At 40.0% G+C, this 21,583-nt stretch overlaps 1 long non-coding RNA gene across 11 annotated transcripts in view; it reads right to left on the bottom strand.

Annotated features, from left to right (window-relative positions):
• LOC136677648 (uncharacterized) overlaps window positions 1-21,583 on the bottom strand; it is a 40,030-nt gene that overhangs the window by 7,030 nt on the left and 11,417 nt on the right. For 5 of the 11 annotated variants that reach the window (XR_010796394.1, XR_010796392.1, XR_010796393.1 and 2 more), the window contains exons 3-5: window positions 20,344-20,421; window positions 14,211-14,286; window positions 13,409-13,565 (exon numbers count right to left, since the gene is read on the bottom strand). This is a non-coding gene — a long non-coding RNA (uncharacterized lncRNA). Of the gene's footprint in view, window positions 1-5,626; window positions 6,019-10,623; window positions 12,683-13,408; window positions 13,566-14,182; window positions 14,287-20,343; window positions 20,422-21,583 lie in introns of those variants that run through there. The other 6 variants (XR_010796391.1, XR_010796390.1, XR_010796396.1 and 3 more) reach the window with 6 other exon arrangements.

Genomic DNA, 21,583 nt, shown 5'->3' with positions numbered 1-21,583 from the left:
CTAATGATTGTTTTCCTGTGGTAAACACACACACACACACAATTGTAAACACTGATGGACCACAGGTACATTTACATATTCAACACATAACGATGGACTGCTGGAAAATGTCAAACATTCTTATGAGTTTTTATTAATATTTATCACCAGTGAATAGAACAGAACCGAAGTGAATGCTGCGCTGTACTGGGCACTGATGCTTGTCCTTCGCCTGCTGCACTCTCCTTCATTTAATGTGATTTTGTAGAGAAACACTGGTGTGGAATGAGAGTTGCCTAAGAGGCAGAGAGAAGGTGGATGTTACCCGATCCATTTTTAAACACATCTCTCTGTCTATTCCGTCAGCAAAGACTCAAAGCAAACCACAACAACTGTCGCATTGGCTCCAAGAATATTACAATATATTCACCCTCCAAATATTCGCCAAATGAAGAAGACGATGACATGATGGAGGAGGAGTCAATGAAGTTTAATGGACACCACCCTCTTCAAAGTATCATCAAATTACACAGTAGTCCTGTGTCTCACGGTCGTCCACATTTATTTTATTCTCAGAAGTACTGATGACTGATAGCTAATTATTTAAATCGTTTCACTTTTTGAATCTAGTTTTTTTAAAGGCTAAGCACCACTTAATGGACCTCCATGAATATTTCACATTATTGTAGTTACTGACATATATAAGTATGAATTAAAATGAAAATAGCAGCTTATTTTGCTTTAAAACTGACAATTTTATTAAATTGACGGAAAAACCCGAGCTCGCTACGGAAATTCTTGAACGCGACCGTGACGTCACTGGTGGACAACAGCTGAACAACGCCGCGGTAAAGCACCGTTATGACTGACTGTTATGACAGTATCTAGCTAGCTAAATAACCAACATTATTCATGACAATAGCCTAGCAATAAGCTAAACTCAAATTTAGAGGTACCGTTATTCTTGTAAATGTGATCGAAGTCGAACTCGAATTCATCCGACACTATAAACCTCCGTAATGCAGCTACGTAGCCGAGTATAATCTGAGCCACCGAGTTTAGCAAGTCAAGCTAACGTTAACTAACACCAACTAAAACAGGTGAAGTAAGTGTCCTTACCCTGTTTACCTCCATGTTACAGAGGCTCTTGAACACCTTTCGTTGGTGTCCTTACATGCCCATATTGTTGGAAAAGCGCCAGTGAAATGAGCTACAGATAACGGAGTGAGCGGATGGTCCTTTCCAAAGTGCCCGTTTAAAGTGGACAAATTTAGTCCATTTTCTGGATATTTTGGGATCTTTGGGCCATTTGTGCACAGATGTCCCACTGTACATTGAATTATTGCAGCCACAAACAACACACCTTTTCCTTATTTTACATTAAATTAAGTGCAGCTTCTAGAGTTGTTATCCACCATCTATGTCACAGGCAAGACGCCTATTAGAGTTTCCCAACACCGTTTGGGGGGGGGGGACCAACGGTCTTTTAAACCTTATTCCTTGAATTAGTAAGAAATAACATGTTTTCTGACGATCAATAAACACAAGTTAGGAACTCAAACTCCACTGTATTTATTTGTTTGACACTTTCATATCGCTGGTACTTAGCCTTTAAAGCTTTTCAATTGTACATGATTTGTAGGTTTATTCCCATCTACTAATTGTTCTAAAATTACTGAATCATCGTGTTTTGTCCTTTGACTGGATATTTTTATTCCTGTCAAAACTCACTGAGTTCAACCGATGAAACCCACAGCTCAATTTCAAGTAACAAACAAACACTACAAACATCTCAGGCAGTGACCCGAGGTGTGTGATGGACTTTCGCCCCGTCCAGGGTGTGTTCCTGTCTTGCTTCCGGTCATTCCAGCTCAGCTCTGGACCCACCATAAGACAGTTACAGACAATGAATTAATGAATGAATGGATACTCCTCAATGCCCTCTAGGTTTTACAGCAACAGGCAGAAGTTAGACTCATGACATAAATAAAAGTGTGCTGCCATCCTTTTCGTTAGAAGTTACCTGAGCTCAGAAAGTGAGTGACTGTCATGACAGGTGCTGTTTACAACAAAGAGACCAATAGAAATGCTCCAAAACGACTGACGATAAAACCCCGCTTTAGTAACGTACTTAGTAAGCAAAGAAGGGTTTTTTTCCCCCTTCTCCCGCTGTGAACGGTGAAGTTGCTTTTCTGAAGAATTTTTGAGATTTTTCCAACAACATCTACATGCAAATGTGCTTTGGCTGTGAATCTGAACTTGGCAGTTTTAAAGAGCAGTCTAATGGAAGAGAAAATGGTTGTTGATCCTGATGATTCACATCTGACTGATACACAACTTCTGCCAGCTGTACATACAACGCTAATGTACTCCTCACGCTCCGTTACAATCAGTGACAACTGAACCTACACTGCCTCAAAGGCGGTTACGACATTAACAGCCTGGTCCTGACACGTGTTTAGCATGAGAACGCAGGAGTTCAATATCACTTCATCTGTCTTTATGCCAAAACAATTCACAAGTTGCTAGTGCCCCAGTTCCCATTACAAAGCCATGGGCTAACATTAGCAGCTAAGCTCCTCGCCCTGAGACTTGCGATTGGATGAGAGGATCCTCGTATGTGTTTCCTATTCACATGTCCCAGGATGCCACGATGCGGCCAGTATTGTAACAGGATGTGACACGCAGTCTGTTTTGATCAGCGTTTGAGCTGCTGAGGGCAACTCTCCGAAACTGTCGCTCAGTTCCTGACGACTGTGGAAGAGTGTGGGACACCGCCCCCTATATAAATAATATAAAAACATAGAAATAAATACATTTATCAAAATCTCCCCCACATCCAAAACCTGTCACCAACTGGGAAGATAAAGAAAGATAGAATACAATGGAAGGAGTGATCTCTTCATGTTCAATTCAATCAGGAAAACAAGGACCAGAGAGAGAGAAAGAAAGAGAGGGGGATATTGAGAGAAAGAGAGAGAGAGAGAGGGGGGGGGGGTATGGAGAGAGAAAGGGAGAGATATGGAAAGAGAGAGAGAGAGAGAGAGAGAACGAGAGGGAGAAAGAAAGAGAGAGGGGGATATGGAGAGAGAGAGAAAGGGAAAGAGGGGGGATATGGAGAGAAAGAGAGAGAGAGAGAGAGGGGGGGGGTATGGAGAGAGAGAGAGAGAGAAAAAGGGAAAGAGATATGGAAAGAGAGAGAAAGAGAGAGAGAGGGGGGGGGGAGAGCCAGGCCGTCTCTTGTGACCTAAATGAAAGCCACGAGAGAATACCCAGCCCTGCTACTCTGAGCTAAATGCACTCTCATATTAATATTTTAAAATGCCATAATGCGGCTGTAAACCCTCGGAGGACAGATACATCAGTTTGCAGGAGGCTCTGCTTCAGGAAATAGAAACAGGGATAATTTGCCATTAGAAGAAACAGTTTGTGGACGGCTTCTTGAGAAAGACATAAAGCAAGTCCCCTTGCGCACTTGAGCTACAACTGCACACTTTGGAGTGAAAGGAAACATCGGCGAGAGCTTTAATGTCCCCGGGTTATTAGTACAAAGAGCTCTGTTGTGGTATTAAATCTGCAGCATGTTACTGTGATCAATCAACATGAAAGGGGCTTCCCACTTGGACCGAGTCATTGTAAATAAATCATTCAGACCACGAGGTTCATGCTTTTTTTAGAATGATCATAGCTCTGGCTGCCGAAGCGTGTACAGAGGGATGCTCATCTACAATTATGAACATCGCTGAGAGAATGTAGCTGGTTTTATTCTTCAAAACTGAAAAATGTAGATAGTTCACAAGCGAGAAAAAACAACTATTCGTTACAAAAGGCATTAAGATACTATTTCGTATTATATTTGGTAATTAATTTATATTCACTTTTGTGTCTACCATTGTTTAACCATTATTATTATTATTATTATTATTATTATTAACAGTGATCTTGTTACTATTATTAGAATGCATAGCTAAGTCATGTGTGTGTGCCTCTTAAGCTCCTCCTGTGTTTCTGAGCAATGTATGATAATTAAATTGTATATAAAAAAAGCAACAGTAAAGTATATTTTAAAAACAGTAAATATTGGAATATAAAAAAAAGACAATCGTCCACAACCAGGCCACGTTCCACGTCCCTCAACTCCTCGGGAAAAATCACTTATTGGTTTTAGCTCTCGCTAAGATTTAATTACAGCCGCTATCACAATTAATCAGTTGTTCTTTGCGATTATGTTTTCAGTATTTATCTCCTTCTCCTGCGTTCATTCAAACTGATTTGCATGCCATTGAGCTTAAACATAATAGCCTAATGAGTCATTAATGAGTCGCACAGTAATTATCATCAATTTCATAATTATATGTAGTGGTGTAGAATAACGCTCGGTTTAATAAGCGCTGGGATAAATGTCCATTCATTGACACCGCTGGAAAAATCCAAAACAAACACAGCCTTAAACACGTCAAGGCTAAGAGCCTGAGGCTGCCTCTGATACAAAAGTGAGTCCCAACAACTGGGAGGACTCTCAGGGGGAAAAAAAACGAATTCATGAAAACCTCAGGATATGACGATGGTACAAACAGCGTAAATGTGTCCCAAAGATACAACAATGGCCTTAAAATTCAAACCAAATCTCTATTCACATAGTTTTACCTTTTTCATACGCAATTAACGTTTTGTAAAATGTACGAATAAAAACGCAAAGACGTATCAAAATAAGGTAATTTTTTGTTTTATAATGACGTCGTACCCATGACAGGCTGGTATCTGTTTTCTGAAAGTGTGTGTTAACATTAATTATAGAATTATTCCACTGTATTAATTGGCATCCTCTTAAACCTATGTATAAAATGTATGCATAATTTTAAACATATGATCAGCGATTTTAATTATACATCTTACATAATAAAGCTCTTAAATACATTTTTCAGATCATATTACACAGAATTAAAGAGTAGGGTGAGTAAATAATATCAATATTCCTGTTTTAAAAATGTAAAACACAGTCAAACAGTTATTTTATATGAATTTGTAGGTTATTATTAATATTTTCTAAATCTGTGCATGTTTTAGGTAAATGTACGTATTATTTTAGTTATTGTTTATAGAAAAGAAATGAGGATTAAATAAAAATGAGGGGATATTACCATTAAATTAAATATTGCATGTGAAACCATAAGGTGATTATTTATGAAGTTGTCCTTAGATCATTTTAAACATCTCAGTGGTTATTGTTATGTTCTCGTTTGGTTTATTTGTCTGCTCTGTGTGTGTGTGTGTGTGTGTAACCAGAGTCAAATAATACAGGTCTCACCTCTCTTTTCTTCTGCACTCAGACCCTAGACCTGTCCATAACATTAAAAACACCACATACACACATCCATTAAAATAATCAAGACTCATCTTAGTCATTTCAAGCTTCACATTAACTCTTAACCTCACCTTTATAAGGTCAGATTAGACGCAGATGACACACGACAGGTGTTCGCTTCTAAATGTGCGACTGTCCAGTGTGACCCTGTCTATAAAAAAAAAGAAAACAAACACAGAGGTCTCTCCAGGGAAAGAGAAAATGCCTTCCCCCAAAACACAATAATGCAGGCGAAGGTAAACAGAGAGACGCACTTTGTGTTTCCCCTCCTCTTTTTCTCGTTTGTCGTTCAGTCACCAGATGGTTCCATTGAGAGAGTGGAGAGAGAGAGAGAAAGAAAAAAATAATCACTTGCATGACTTGACTGTCCGCTCGCTGTATTTGCTAGGAGCTCGGAGCCGGGTGGAGGTGGAGTCTTTAATGGTGATAAAACACCTGCTCAGCAAATCAAACAAACAAAGCAGGAGGGCGAGCTGAAAGGGAAATACCTATGTGATCAGGTTAGAGAGGGTTAGAGAGGGTGAGCTAGCCCCGAGCCCTCGCCATGAGCCAGGAAGCGTCGGCAGATGTCTCACCTTTAGAGGTAAGAGTATTTGACCTCATCGCCATAAAGAGCCGCACAATCAGGACCCTGCCAGATAATGACTAACTGGGTATTTGTTTGAGTCACAGGGCTGGGAAAAAAAAGGGAAATCTGTTCAACAAAGAGACGTGCTGGATGTTTACCAGCTGGAGTTACATGGTCTGGCAACAATACACCAACATAATAGGCCATTTATACACTCTAATACAAGGAAGGTATGGAGGTAGGTGGAGAGGATCTTTATTGTGGTCTCCAATAGAGCAGTGTGACTTCATATGTATAATACACACACACACACACACACACACACACACACACACACGGGGAATATTTATATGGAAATGACATTAGGGCCAAAGAAATCCAAACAAATTTTTATGCTTTTTCATTCTTCTAAGTACTGACATTATAAACAATGTGCTCAGAGAAGAGTACTCCGAGCTGTCAGGACAAAATAGATGTTTTTTGGGGGCATAATTTCAGATATACCAGCTTTCCTTCATGTAATTAATATATTGATTCAAACCACACAGTCTCAGAACCACGACAGACTTGGGTGGTTTATGTTGAGTAGAGCTGGACGATACGGCCATAATTTATATCACGATATATTTCTTAATTGTGGTCGATACGATATAATTCCGATATCGATATGAAGTCAGTGACAGATGCTGTAAACAACGTATATTGAAAAAAATCATATCGCTGTTATGGAACCATTTTATATTGCGATATATATCGAATTATCGTCCAGCCCTAATCTTGAGCATTGAGGCAAACCCTGATGTCAGCACTGTGCAGGAATGAGGCAAAGAGCAAAAAAATAAAGCATGCCAGAGAGTTCCAAGCATGGTTGCCAGATTCTTCAACCCCACCCCACCCCCTCCTCAAACTGAGGAGCATGTAATATTCCAGTGCTCCGAGAATACGATCTTAAAAACGGCACTATGGCATTCAAGAGCAAGTTCAGTGCCATCACAGCGTTACGGAGGAGGAGAGCCACGCACATTAATGTTAAATATTTTATTCCCAGCAGTGGATCAAATTCTGTATTCGACGGGTGGGTCAGCAAAGTACATAAGTCCAATGAAAAACGCATCTCCAAAATAACTTTACAGGAGAAGACAAAAAAAAATTTTGGAATGCACTCAGGTCATTTTCTTGTTTTTTTCTCACTCCCTCACTTAGTTATAGCAGCAATCAGCATCACACCCCAAATTATTATTATTTTTTAAATAAGAAACCTATACACACACATTTCAAAGCCCAGACTTTGGAGGACTGGTGAGCACGCCTCATGATTAAAAATCTGCGAGAGGGCCATGAATACATTAACAGGCCAATCATTTGCATGCAAGAAGTGTTTTCCTCCTTGTTTCATTTTTTTTTTTCCCGTAACCGCCATTCCTCTCGTCTTCTACATCTCAATCACGTCCCAGTTCCCGCCCCTTTGTGTTCGCAGACAGAAAGTGATGGACATCCTTTCACTGCCGGCGTGACCTCTGGTAATCCTGTTTCATGGCGCTGCTCCCCCGCTGAAGGGAGCACAATGCCGCGAGCCGTACCTCCTCCCAGTCGATATTCTGACAGACTTGATCGAGCAAATTAGTATGCTTTGGTAAGGGCATGACCAAAGCCCTTTTCAACACCCCTGCGAATCAATACAAAGGCCAATGGATGGCGTGTGTAGTCCCTTTCGCTCGCCCCAGCTCCCTGCGTTCTGCGAGACTTCCACCTCAAGCTCACCTCCCCTGGATTCAAGACTGGGGGAGTGGGGGGTTGAGGGGGCTGGTGTTAAAAAAAAAAAAAAGGAAACTGTTGTAGAGGTGAGGAAGACCAGTTGCGAATAACAAAAGATGGCCTGACCATGACTTGTTACTGGAGGGGGGAGTTTTTTTGTCTGAAAATAAAGCCTACCTAAATGGAAATACATAGTTGCTACATATAAAATCAATGATTAAGCAAGTGGAAAGGGGCCTGGTAAAATTATTCACCCCACACTTGCCTCAACATTATTCATGTTCAAATCAGCCAGGCGTGGGATTTGTGCACATCTTGATTCTGAGGAGTGTTTGTAAACGGTTCTATTGGAGGTTCAAACCAGTAGAATTAAAATATTTCTTTTTTTTTTTTTTTTTTGCAAAATTGAAGTGGAATGCCTTTTTATTTGAAAGACTTGAGCACTACATTTGAAGCCGGCGAAAGCCAAAAGAAATAAAATAATCCCCAAACCAATATTTGGAGCTGTACACAGAAAGCTTTAGGAACAGACGCTCCTCAAACTACATTTTTATAAGCAGAACAACCCAAAAATGTAATAACCCACACTAATTGTCACCCCCTCTTTTTAAAATTTCTAACCTCACCCATTTGTGCCATGTACTTGCCAATTCTGCCCCCCCCTTCCCTGTTCTGAGTAACATTAATTACATCACGCAAATGTAACCGACACAACCTTTTCAACATTACTAGCTGGCTGTAATTGTATATTTTTAAGTGTATTGCATGCATAATTTTACTTTGCAAGGTAAATAGCACTCTATCAATTATGCCACAGCTGTGGCTGCAGAGAGAACATTTCAGCGTTAATTAACCCTCATTTAAAGCGCCGCCGCCGCCACACCGACGCCTGCGAAAAAAGTTCCACTGGTGGATTTCACCTGAACCAGAGCCATTTTTATTCGGAAGTAGACTCAGAAAGGACAAAGTGATATTCATTATTCCTGGCATTTATCTTCTCCAACAACTTTTAAGCGTGTTGACTTATCGACTCGATGAGAAATCAGAGTTGAACCAGTTAAAACCTGCCATCAAACCCTCATTCCATTTAAACTCCGACCCAAATCCAATGAAACAGGACAAACTCCAAGCACTGTAGTAGGTCTGTGTTCTTTAAGCACTGACTTAACACGAAGGATATGCTCATGAATGCAAAAACCCCTAAAGAGTCATCCTGATGTCCACTGACTGCTAGTTCCACAAGCGCTGTGTTTTCAGATGACACCCCCCTTTCAAACGGAAAACCACCTTAAATAATGCAGAATATTATTCCACAAGGAAATTGCACTCTTTCAAACTGCATCTTAGGAAAGTGCTCAGTGAATAAACGGCCACCGATGGATCAATAAATCATATGGATGAATATTGAGCAGGAAAATCAAGCAGTGGATAAAATGACCAACACCAGGAGAACTGACAAGCTGTCATTAAACATTGATGGGATGTTCCAGAATGACAATTACATGTAGGCAAAGGTCACTCGTGTTTTATGACACATCGGCCCTCCCCACACTTCGACCATTGTTGTAAAGCAGGGAAAAGGGCTCTTATATCCAATAATCAAGGAGCTGACGTCCAGACGGGCATATGTTCATCACCACATTCCTCTCTCTGCTACAGGGAGGCCACTAGAGGGAAATGAGGACAGAACAGAGTGGACTACACTGCTCCAGATGACACCACACCAAGGCCTCCATGACTTGGCAATATGGCGATATACGTCTTAGAAAGAACCCGTCGTTAAATATTTTAACACACTTTAAACACAATCAAATCCTTCTAACAGATTATTAATAAATTAATTACACAGAATAGAGGAGTTACTCCTTTCTTTTAATTCATAAATCCTCATGACACTGATGCAGTTATATGTTTGATAATTTATATGTAAATAACATTATTTTATTCTCTACCACACTCGTTTTTTTTTCCTACACCGTACATGAAAGATTACAGTGCATTATTTAACAGGGATTTTTCAGTATAGAATAAAACTATTAAAACACCCGTGTGTATGAATCACAACAGTGAAGATTTAAGGGGGGGGCCTTAAAGGCAGAAATCTTCATGCGAAGCCTGAGCGCCACTTTGTCACAACAGATAAATGCCACCTTTTTCTCAAGGATGCTCCCTGAACTGCTCAGTGGCTTAATAAAGAATCAATAGCACTCCAGGCCAATGATGGAGTCCGGACGCCTGCAGGCTCCCCAGGCCCCGCTGGAGAGAGTCTGAGTAAAAGATGTCTCAGTATCATCTCAGCTGACCTGCTTTAGCAAAGCGCTCTTTATGCTCCTGGAGCAAATGGATAACGACTGTCCGCCTGGTCCCGGTCAGGACGATCCAGTGGACAAAGGGTATTTTGAACTTTTATTTATTATTTTTTTCTTGAGCGTTGGAAATATTTTCAGTTACATGTTACATGTCACACTCCTAGAAAAGGCTAGAAAAGGGACATTGTCTGTTATTGAGTCTTTGCAATTCAATATTTTCAGTGCTTAAATATTTATGTTTGGGAATTTCCTACATATATATATTTCCTATATTTTTTGTAAGGTGTGTTACACGTCATACATGTGTGGCTCTTCAAGACAAGATTCTTTTAATGTGTACAATACTCCACAAAATAAAATGACTCACATTCTGGTTCATTCTTTTGCCATCTACTAGAAAATGGGACATTAGAGCTGGATACTGAAATTCAGTATTTTCAGTACCTAAAATAAAATGACCTCAACATTAAGGTTAGTGTTTTGGGTACAGGTATTTGGACAGGAATTGCATTTGTCGTCCACTTGGAAATAGGACTGTGTTTAGCTTGGGGCTGGGTTCTTAAATTCAGTACTTGTCCGTTACTCATTTAAACTACTTACTAATTTTGCGCCTTTCAGCACTAAATTTCAGTATCTAAGCATTCTGATTACGCATTCCTATATTTTTCTATTTGCATTCATTATTCTGGGTTATTCAGTATTATGTTTCAGTACCTAAGCGGCCATTTTTAGCATTCAGTGAACCAGAACCCAATAAACTTTGCAGGACCTTGTTTAGTGTAAACAGGTTACTACTGTCAGCTCTTCTTGTGGAGCTCCTTTGGTTAGTCTCTATCCATCACAGTGAAAAAGAAAATCCACTTCCAGAAGCTTACACGCATTTTCCTTTCTGGTTTAAAAACACATCCACTTCTGGCTGTTGCCCAATACTGTTTATTTGGTGCAACACATAGCACAACATGAGATTTAACTGTTTCCCGTTTTAAGGCAGGCATGTCACAACAAATACATCATCAATAACTCAAAACCTGGCTGACCTCGGGTTGGCCCATTGTGTTTACTGATGTGTTTGTTTACGCAAGAATAAATGTCACCAGTATTTTAGCCACCGTTCTATTCTGGTCTGTTTTTTTTTTTTTTTTGTGGTCTCTTTGTTCTGAGCCCATTGTGTTGATTTGTTTGTGGTTTTATTTTATTTATATTTTGTTTGTACATTCATTCAATTCAGGTTCACGGTTTGTTTGATTTATTTGGTGTATTTACACTTTTTTAATATTACAATTCCAATGTCTGAATAAACGTAATTATTGTTTGCTCAAATTTCACTGCCCTTTAAAGGGTGTAACTGCATTAACCGATTATTTTATTTTAGATAAGTGGCTTTGAGTAATTTTAAAATGACAATATTATTTATTACAATTATATCTGGGACAATAAATCAAACACAACAAATGGCTAATGTGAAATGCTTATTTTAAGGTATGACACAGACTGGAATTTTTGTATTTATTTGTGTTAAACAAACAAACTAATAAAGCTGAGTCCAAGACGAAGGTGTGGGGTAATTTTTGCATTTTTACCGCAATCGTTAAATAGATTAAATGTTTGTTCATTGCTAAATATGCATCAAATTTTATAGCAATGTACCACCATTTTATTCTTGTATTTTGAATCCATTAATATCAACTATAATTCAGAAACTGGTCCTAAAATCATCAACACCAGTAATTCCAGAGTTTATCACCCACACGAACAGAAGTCAGATGTTTGGCAGACACTTCCATCCAGAACAACTTAGTTTTAAAGATGTTACAGGGGTTGTCTAAGGCAGTATTAGTGGTCTTGCTGAAGCCTGTATTAGAACTTTAGAGAGATTACAAGAGGATTTCTGAAATGAAGTGTTTCTTTCAGGGAAGAGAGTCTTCAATCTAAGTCTGAAGACAGCAATTCAACCATTCCAACGTTTGGGAGTTCACTCCACCTTCTGAGCACCTCAGAAAAGTCCCGATGCTCGAGAGGTGTCAGTTCGAGCTTTGACAGGAGTCAGAAGTACATTTAAAATTCAAGCTGCCGGGAACATTTATGAGGCGGAAGAGGTGAGGGGAGTGTTGTTTTGGTCCATAGCAGGCTTTTAGATGAGTCTAAAGGAGCGAATTCAAAGCTCGGTTAAAGATCTTGGTGGAAGTTTGGAGGGTTACAGACTATCTCTTGTAAGACATCTTGTTTGAACCTCGCAGGTCTTGATCTTTTTCTACGCTCCTGTACTCCAATAAAAAAATACTCAGATCCAGCCTCTTCCTCTCGGGGAATGGACGCTACACGCTGACGAGGTTGTCCAATTTGTCATTTCCATTAAAGACAGTGTGAATGTCAAAGCTATTAGAGACATACAGCCCATACCAATGCAAGGCGAGAGCGCTCGTCTCGCCATTGGCCAGCGCTGAGGCGCACGTGCCTCTCTTGTGGATTTAATGGAGGAAGAGGTCCTGCATCATACCTTTGTCGTAGCGCTCTCCTCCCCATGAATAATGTTAAAGGCAGCGGTCCATTGACGAGAGGCACTGGAGTTTTATGTGCGTCTGTGCCAGGGGTCAAGCGTCTATTGTTTACAGAGAGAGCGACTGCATTCACCCCGTACCAGCCGGCTGAATAGCTCTCCCTGCTAGAGGAGGGACCCTGCATTAAAAAAAGAAAAATCCTCCAGGGCTGCAAGCGTGGAGAGGGAGAGAAAAAAAAACAGCCAATTTGGAGTCAAGCAAAGACCCAATAATAAAGTCAATAGGAATAATGTAATAAAATACAGTTGATTTTATAAATAGAAAAAAAACCATGGTGGTGTTAGACTCATTATGCGTCCTGAGAGCATGTTGTGCAAAATGAGAGCAAAATTGCACAAACCACTATTTTGTGCCTGTTAAGATGCTTTCCGCGACATAATGCAGGAACGTTTACTCAGAAATCCGTTATCTGGGATCTGATAAAACCAGCCATTGTGTGCCGTCATTGTCGTAATTAGGAGGAGATCAATACTGATCTATAAGACGAGTTAGCCACCATGTGACACGATTCTCCTTAAACCATTACCAGAGAGCTCATTGTGTTTCCCAGAGTATGCGCGGAGAGGCTGTGATTATAGTGTTTCATTTCCTTGCACAAGTCCGTGCTCAAAACCGAAGGAGTGTTTTGTGTCGGAGAAGAGTGAAGTGATCTGTAGATTAGCGTCCAATGCTAATATGTAGGTTTAGTGTCAAGCATGTGAATATGGCTGCTACAACAGTGGAATGTATGGTACAATGGGAGCGCACACACCTTGTGTAGAAGACTGAGTGGCACGAGCGCCTATCGTGTGCTATTTTTGTTCTCTATAATTTTGCACAAAATGGCACTAAACTGGTGCTAAGATGTTTTTCTGCTTTCTAACAAACCACACACCGCTGGACCCAGAGGCGAGGTGCTCTGCGCAGGTTTCCATATTCCTGTTTTTCTCTCGATTACTCTTTGTTCAGTCACAACAGATCGATACAATATGGCATGTCTTCATTGTGAAGACGCAGCTTGGTTTACAACACCGCAACCTGCAGCCTCCCTGCTGGACAAACACAAACATACGAACTGCTTTCTCACCGTGGAACTCTGATAATAACCTTAAAACACAAAGAAATAAAATCTGCCAGGGGTTATATATGCCATATGTGGTTTTACAAAAATGTATGGGCATGTATTTTCAGATGATATTATTTAGAAATTGTTGTAAAAATAAGTCAAATGTAGTTTTTTTTATGCTAAATGTTGTAAAATAAATTCAAAAATTACAAAATGTAAAATTTTCAAAAATAAGCAGATTTTTGTTTTTTTTGTAGAAGCTGAGTATTTATTAATTTGATATGAGTAGGAATTAATTTTGTCTTTTGACTTAAACGTGTATTCGTTTTAGTCTAGTTTTAGACCGTTGAAAAAACAAACAAAAAAAAATAAAGTTGTCCTAACTTTCTTAATGTATTTTTAAGTGTCATTATTTTAGAGGTATGATTTATTACTACATTTACATCAACAATAGCTTCAAGTTTGTTGCATATAAAAACATTAACGTACAAAATGTATTCAAATCCATTTAGCGTTAATTTAATATTGACATTGTAAGTTCAAAGTGCGCTGCAGAAGGCACTCTCAAGAATTACAAGAATTTCAAGTCTATGAATTGTTTACCAACAGTTGGTACAAGGGACTCCCAAACCTTTGAAGAATAGACTCTTCTTCGGGAGTTGACTCATCTTCACAATTCCCCCAGGTTGATTTCTTTGCCTTGACAGCTGCAAACAGAGAGAGCATTTTCCTGTTTTATTTCCTTTATATTTTATTTTACTTCCTATTTTTTGTTTTCAATTCAGAAATCACAGGTCATTTATCAGTCACTCACATTTTAGCTATTTATTGTTGATAAAATGTGCAAACCCTTTCCTCATGGTTCTTGTCTTTATTCCTTGTCTAATTTTTGATTGTGAAAACCTTTTTTTTTTGTTTGTTTGTTTTTTATATCAGAGCTTTCATTAAAGAAATGAACACTGGAAGGGATACTGAAACTTTTACATGTGGCTGTATATTTGGTTTATGACTCTCTTTAAAAACACTCACCCCCACCTCGACCCACCCCTCAAAGCGGGGAAAAAAAAGGAAAGAGAAAATTATCAAAGAGAGGATGGCAACACTCCAGAGCACGAGTCTGAGTTTGGCTTGTGTTTGGAGGGGAGTGGAAATAAAAAGAAATTTAAAAAATAAATAGAAGGAGGAAAGAAAAAACAACAACAACAACAAAAAAAAACGCTATGTTGAGTGACCCCTGGTCCACTTTGCGGTCCGTCGGTGAAAGCAGCGGCCCAGCAGGACTCTCTGGCACCTGGTTGGACGGCCCAGCTTCAGCCCCCCTGAGCCATCTGGGGGTAATTACCACTAGGTATTCTTTAAAAGGACCAGATGGGACCACGAGATCGAGAAGGGGTGGAGGGTAAGATGTTGAGGGGGGGTGTATGGGGTGGACGGTGGATTGTGGTGGTGGTTGTGGGGGTTTACAGGGGGATGGGGGGAGTAGAGACAAGAAGGAGGGGGACAAGAGGAGTCCCTACCCCACCCCATCATTTACAACATAATTCCATTCAATGATACACTTAATCCTCCCACCAGTTAGAGGCCTCTTTCAGAGCAGCCATGGCCGCTGCTCCTTTTATGTAAATCCACCCTCCACCTCCTCCTCCTCCTCCACAAAAAGAGAGAAGAACAAGAAATACAGAGACAAGAGGGGGGTCCCTCAGAGACCGGCAGGAATTATTCTCCCCTCCAGTGGTTTCCGCCGCCGCAACATATTTACCTCTTGGTGTCTTTCTCCGGTCCCCCTCTTGAAGAAAGGAGCACTATTTGTTTAGTGGAAGAGACAGAGAGTGGGATAAAGAGACAGAGAGACAGAGAGGGAGGAAGCGAGAGAGAAGAGGGAACACAGAGCTAAGCTTGTTGTGGGCAAGGTCAGTGTCAGAGGGCGAGACTGCACCAGCTGAGGTCGGCCTGGCCACCTGTTAGAAAGAGAGAGATGCACTTTTCTTTTTCTTTTCTCTCCTTGGCTGCGTAATGCTCAGTCGCTGAGCCCCCCACCCCCCAATCCCTTTCTCTTCACAGAACGCACAAATTAAATTAACTTGTAAAATGTTAATCTCAGGGGAATACACAATCAGATTCCCTCAATTCTAACAGGGTTATTTCGGTAAGGGTTGGGGTACGGAAGGAAAGACAGGGTCTGGGGCTGCCATGTGTTTAACACATTAAAACGATTCACTAGAACAAGTCTAGCTTTATATTTTCGTTTCTATTTTTTATATTTGCTCCTTTTATTGTAAATACACCCCGTAATCATGTTCTTTCAAGCTGTGTGTTGTTAGACGTAGCCTTGAATGGTGTTCATCGTTGTACACAGTTCACATCCGATCTATTGTCTGAAGAAATTCCTAGCCGTTGGCCAATTGCAGTAATTTACTGTGGATAATTAAAAAATAAATACATTTTTGACTATTAAAACATGCACCGCATGCTGGCTATTAGGACTTTGCCATTTGAAAACAAACAAATAAATGTCTGAATAATTTTGGTGGCAATTTATTACTATGCATACATTTTGTGGCTAGTAAATTGGTATTATTAAGAGAGAGAAAGGATGGGGGTGGGGCTTGAGAGAGAGAGAGACTTGTGGGGAGAAGTGTGGACCCCTACAGTTGGCTAGCTTGTGCTCTCCACGGATCCTAATTCAATTAGATCCTAACCTTTCCTGTATAATTTAGCGCCCTCTCTCTGTCTGTGCCATTTGTCTTTCGATGATGAATATTTCATTGTTTTCCAAGCTTCCTTCTAAAAAGCAAGCCATAAATGAATATCCACTAACAGCCTTCTCTCTCTCTCTCATCCACTAGCATAATGCCCTGTGTAGCGCGGAGTGCCTTAAAAAAGACTTTTATATGAAAATCAGGCGAGCATGATGAAAGGCACAAAACGTAACAATGTGGCCCCTAAATTGTCTTTTGTTAACGGGAAATTGTTGCATTAAGCAAATTTATGGAAATGCCTTCGGTTCCGGGTCTTTGGTGAACTTCAGGCAGCAATATTAGTCATGAAAACAAGAAGCTCCATGGCATTAATGTGAATCTGAACTCAGGAGGGAATGCTCCTGAGGAAAAGCTGCAAAAATAGCAGTTCGGTACAAATTCGTAAGTACTATTTGCAATCAGTGCCAGCAGTAATTATTAGAAACGTAACGTATGAGGTTTTAATAATAAAGGAAGCCTTCGCTGGCTGTAAGCGCTCAGGAGATCCGATCATGAAATCAAACTTTTCCGAGCTCCATAAATAATCCCTGTTGGCCTCTGGGCTTGTCTTAGTCATAATCTTCCTGAAGAACGTCCCACCGAGAGCTCAGCGGGGGCCTATATCCGCGGACACGGCGATAAATCAGAACACCCGCAGTTCGGCCCAAGACAAAGCAGCCCAAGGTTAAGAGGCAATGGGGCCAGATGGCAACAGTTTGTGCTCGGGGAGCGGTGGGGTCGCTAACAAGGCTGCTAGCATGTCAGAAAGTACACGGGGGATGACAATGAGGGTGGGCTGGCCTAGGCCTTCAGGGCACTTTGGGATGTGGCACGTTATCACTCAGCCTTCTGGACTCCTCTGTCCAGATTGGGAGGTGGAGAATGAGAGCGCTAACATGCTGGACTGTAGGAATAATAAATAATAGATATACGCTAGGCCAAAATCACAATTTCCAACTCGAAAGAGCTTCTCATTTTTATAGTTACCAGCACATCTTTAATGTACAGCCCATAATACAATACGTGAAGTTGTCAAGTCGATTAAAGGATGTTCGGTTTGTGGAACACACCGCACACTAGCTCTAAACGAGTAATCGGTTTTATGTAGACAATATGAATGTGTGAAACTTTAAAATCACAAGAGCTGCCATTTTAATGCTAGCTAAGTTTTAAATGGGACATTTACCTTCATGTTTTATTATATGAAGTTATCTAGGTTGGTTTTACTATATATAACTATAATGAATCAGAGGCAACCAAACATCCTGCTGAAGTTTAACCTGTCGGTACGTTTTTATTCATCGTTTGAATGACCACAGAAGCTCATTTGTAACTTGTGTTGTTTAGTTTTGTAGCACTGTCGCTAATGCAGTTAGCTGTTTCCTGAGTTTGGAGATGCTACCACTTTAAGTGATCTGAAACAGTAAAAACAAGGCGATATTACCCACCTACAGAGCAAGAATAGAGCAATATCCCCATTTTAGTTCGTGCTTTTTAATGTTTTAAGTTCTTGCTGTTGTCTAAAAAGCCTCTAGATGCCTCTGACATGAGCAGAGAGAGAGAGAGAGACAGACACTGGGGCTTCGTAAACACCTAATTTGAGCGCAATCCACCTGTAGAGCTGCAAATGGCAAGGGAAAGAAACATTTTCTAAGTTTTACAAAAAGTGTTTTTTTGATTAAAATAATAGCTGGACTTTAAATTATAGACAAATAAATGTAATTTAATTCATTATGTCAAAATAGATCAGAAACAATGCAATAAGCTAATTTTCCCCTAATTGTTTGGCCCTGCTGTAAATCATTTACACAGTGTTCATATGTACACACACACACACACACACACGCACACAGGTCTACAGTATGGAGTTGGAGTGATTTTCTAGAGCCTGCTGAATTTTTCAAACAACCTTTCAGGCCACAGCTCCAACCGTATCAGCTTTGTCCCCCGTCTAACACTGAATCCAGTTCAGAAAGGCCTTGCTGGACCTGATGAGTTTAATCAGCTGTGTTTTTAATGAGGGTAAAGCTGCAGATTGTAGAGGTATGTCCCTTGAACAGATTAAGTCACAGTCTGTCAGTTAAACTATTAATTTCTGATTTCTAATTTCTGACACTGTATATTTTTATAAAAATAAAGTATACGCTACGTTTGGACCACCTTTCTATCAGAGACAGTTTTCTGTGGGATTGGACCGGCTCACCTTTACTCCCCTCCCGCATCAGTGAGGCTTGGACACCACCACTGACCTGCCTTTTTGGAGATGATCTGACCAGAACTATATCACAGTGTTGAGCAACACATCAAACTCAAGAACTGACTGTTCACTAGCTGCCGGATATACCCCCCTTGACATAATCAGTGCTATTCATTCAACCAGATTTAATCTTGTGGATTTTCAGAATGATTCAATACATTTTAATTCATTAATTCCTTCATCTGTAAGTGCTTCATCCTGATGAGGGCTAAAGTGGGTCTGCAGCCCACCCATAATCAAAGGGTACAAAGCAGGAGCTCACTTGTACAAACAAACACAAGACTCTGCGGCTGTGTATCAGTGACACCGCCCTGGCGTTTATTTATCGACTTTAAAACGGCTTTTAATTTTTACATTTCATGTTAAAACTTTACCTTTACTGGAATTCTGTGAAGCTGCTTTGTGACATCATCAGTTATAAAAAGCGCTGTACAAATAAATTTGATTTGAATTGTAAACGTGCGTTTTTCCATCTTGAAATTTCTTATGAAAATGTACAAAAACGCCATTAAAGCCTTTGTTGGGTCTTTACTGTGTTTGCACTTTGATAAACAATAACTATTGCACAGATATGTTTTTTTTTCTTGAAAGTGGTTTACAGTTTCTCTGCCAAGTGCTTTAAATGTATTAAATACTGAATTACTAAATGAAGCGAAGCAATATCTTATGTAAAAGCATAAATTCCTGTTATTTCTTTCCCCTCAATTATAGATTTTATTATTTTTTTAATACTTATTTTTGCAGCAATCAGATTTTTAGGTTTTTGCAGCTTTTTTTAAGTAAATTACAAGAATTAAACAGCAGCAAAATGGCAATTTTTCATTTATTGAATTTGCTGCTACAATTTTGCAAAAGAACGGTCTGAATTTCATGTTTGCGACAAATATTTTCCACAGCAGCTGTTCTAACATTTCATTGACAGGTGCACATCAAGTTTCTGATACATTTTTAATGCTGATTCAGACTTTAGTTGAGTAAAGAAATATAAAATTAAGGTGTTTAAGGTAAGTTCTGAAAGTGTTCAACATCCCCACACATTCTGAGAAAAGGGTTGAGTTTGTTAAAATGCTGTTTTAACACTGGGACAATTTTCTGACACTTACATCATATTGTCTGTTGTTTTAATGATTGTTTTAATGATGAGCATTTTCTGAGAGAGTTTTATGTACCCGACCGCTGAATGATTGGCGCCCCCTCCAGGATGTGTTCCTCCCTTGCGCCCAATGATTCTGGGTAGACTCTGGACTCACCGCGACCCTGAACTGGATAAGGGTTACAGATAATGAATGAATGAATCAGGGAAAGCAACAAACCAGATTCAGTTTTCATGCCCCAGGGGCTAACAGTGAATCGCACTGAGCATACAGCCACATCACTCGAAACTAAGGGTAACAGATTGTGTGTGTGTGTGTGTGTGTGTGTTGTTTAGATTGTCAAATTCCACATGCTTCCTTCTTTATATCATTGATGTCGAATTAAAAATATGTATCTCCAAAAATAGTACATTTACAGGAGAGAGAAATACGTCCTTGACTTTCAGTGGAAGTGAATGTAAATAGACTTAATTTTGGAGCATCTCTTTTAGTCGATTGGAGATAAATGTTTTTAACTGAACATCTGAATTCTGTTTCTATTCCTCCTTTTGATGACTGTGTGTTCACTGTGTCTCTGAAATCACAGCACCGTGTTATACAGGTACCACAGGTTTAAATGTGTGGGGTCAGTTGCGCTTCTCTTTAGCTTGCATGAAAACGTGCAGTTAAACGTACTCTTTTAGCATCCGACTGGTGAACCTCATCTGCTTTACTCCTGCTCCTGCCAAGTACTGCACCTAAGACTACAGGAATCTGTAAAATCATAATAAAGACAATATTCAGTGAGGGTTGGACAATGTTTCAATATCAATATATACACCACAATATAAACGGTTTCAATAACAATATGATCTCAATATACATCATTTACAGCATCCGTCGCTAACTGACATTAATTACAGTTCACTGCGCTCGATTTTAAAAGTTAGTTAAGATAATATTAATATTGACAAAGCCAAGAGGTTTTGCTGTCAATTTTTGTGCCTTTTTAAAAGTTCATATCAATATCAGAATTATATCATATATCGACAGAAACGAAGAAATATATCGCGATATAAATTTTGGCCGTAATCGTCCAGCCCTATTTTTTTTAGTATTGCTTTAATATTTACATAAAGGAGGTTTGTGACAATCCATAAAACCCCCCAAAAACGGCAACAATTTTTTTTCATTAAGGTTCCCTTGGCGTCCCACTTCTGCTGAATTGTAAATGTGTGTAAGTGTATGTGACCTGAAAGGCTCACGGGAGGAGAATGTTTCACTAATTATTCCACTGCATACACAACAGCTCTGGAGAAATATGGCGTCTACACAAACAGACTCTGAGGTAAATAAAAGATGAATGGCAAGAGATCCACACCGTGTTCGGGGCTAAGGCTGGGGATAATGCACTTGACGAGGTGAAATATTTATAGGCTTGATTACTTCCTGCCGGCGTGACACCAGCTTCTGCGAGTATTTCATGATCAGGGTGGGCTTTTACGGCTGATGCTGTAACACAGTAGCGTCTGGGTGTACGTTCAGCGACTGCAGGAAGAGTCTCGTGATGTGCTGGGGTATGAACCACCGCCTTAAATGCAGAAAAGTGAAATGCATTTATGGGAGTGAGGCGGACGTTCTGCTGTGTTGTGTTCTGGAGCTCGGTCTTGAGGCTCTCGGTGTCTGTTGCGCTGCTGGGTGGGCTGCAGCTTGTAGGCAGGCACACGGCTGATAAGACTTAACTCAATTTGGGCCAGAAATATCTGTTGGTTCCCTTCGAGTCAGAGAGTGTCTGAATGTGAGCACTGAAATAACACAGAGACGGCTTTCAGGGAATCAGCCGAATCACAGACATAAATTAGACAATGGACAATTTGGCTTAGCATTTTCAGACAAAGATAACGTTTACTTTAACAGGAATTACCAATGAACTAAC

The sequence above is a fragment of the Hoplias malabaricus genome, chromosome Y, assembly GCF_029633855.1.
Source record: "Hoplias malabaricus isolate fHopMal1 chromosome Y, fHopMal1.hap1, whole genome shotgun sequence".
NCBI lineage: Eukaryota > Metazoa > Chordata > Actinopteri > Characiformes > Erythrinidae > Hoplias > Hoplias malabaricus.
The sequence above is the reverse complement of the archived record's forward strand: the minus strand, read 5'-3'. Positions and strand labels throughout refer to the sequence as shown.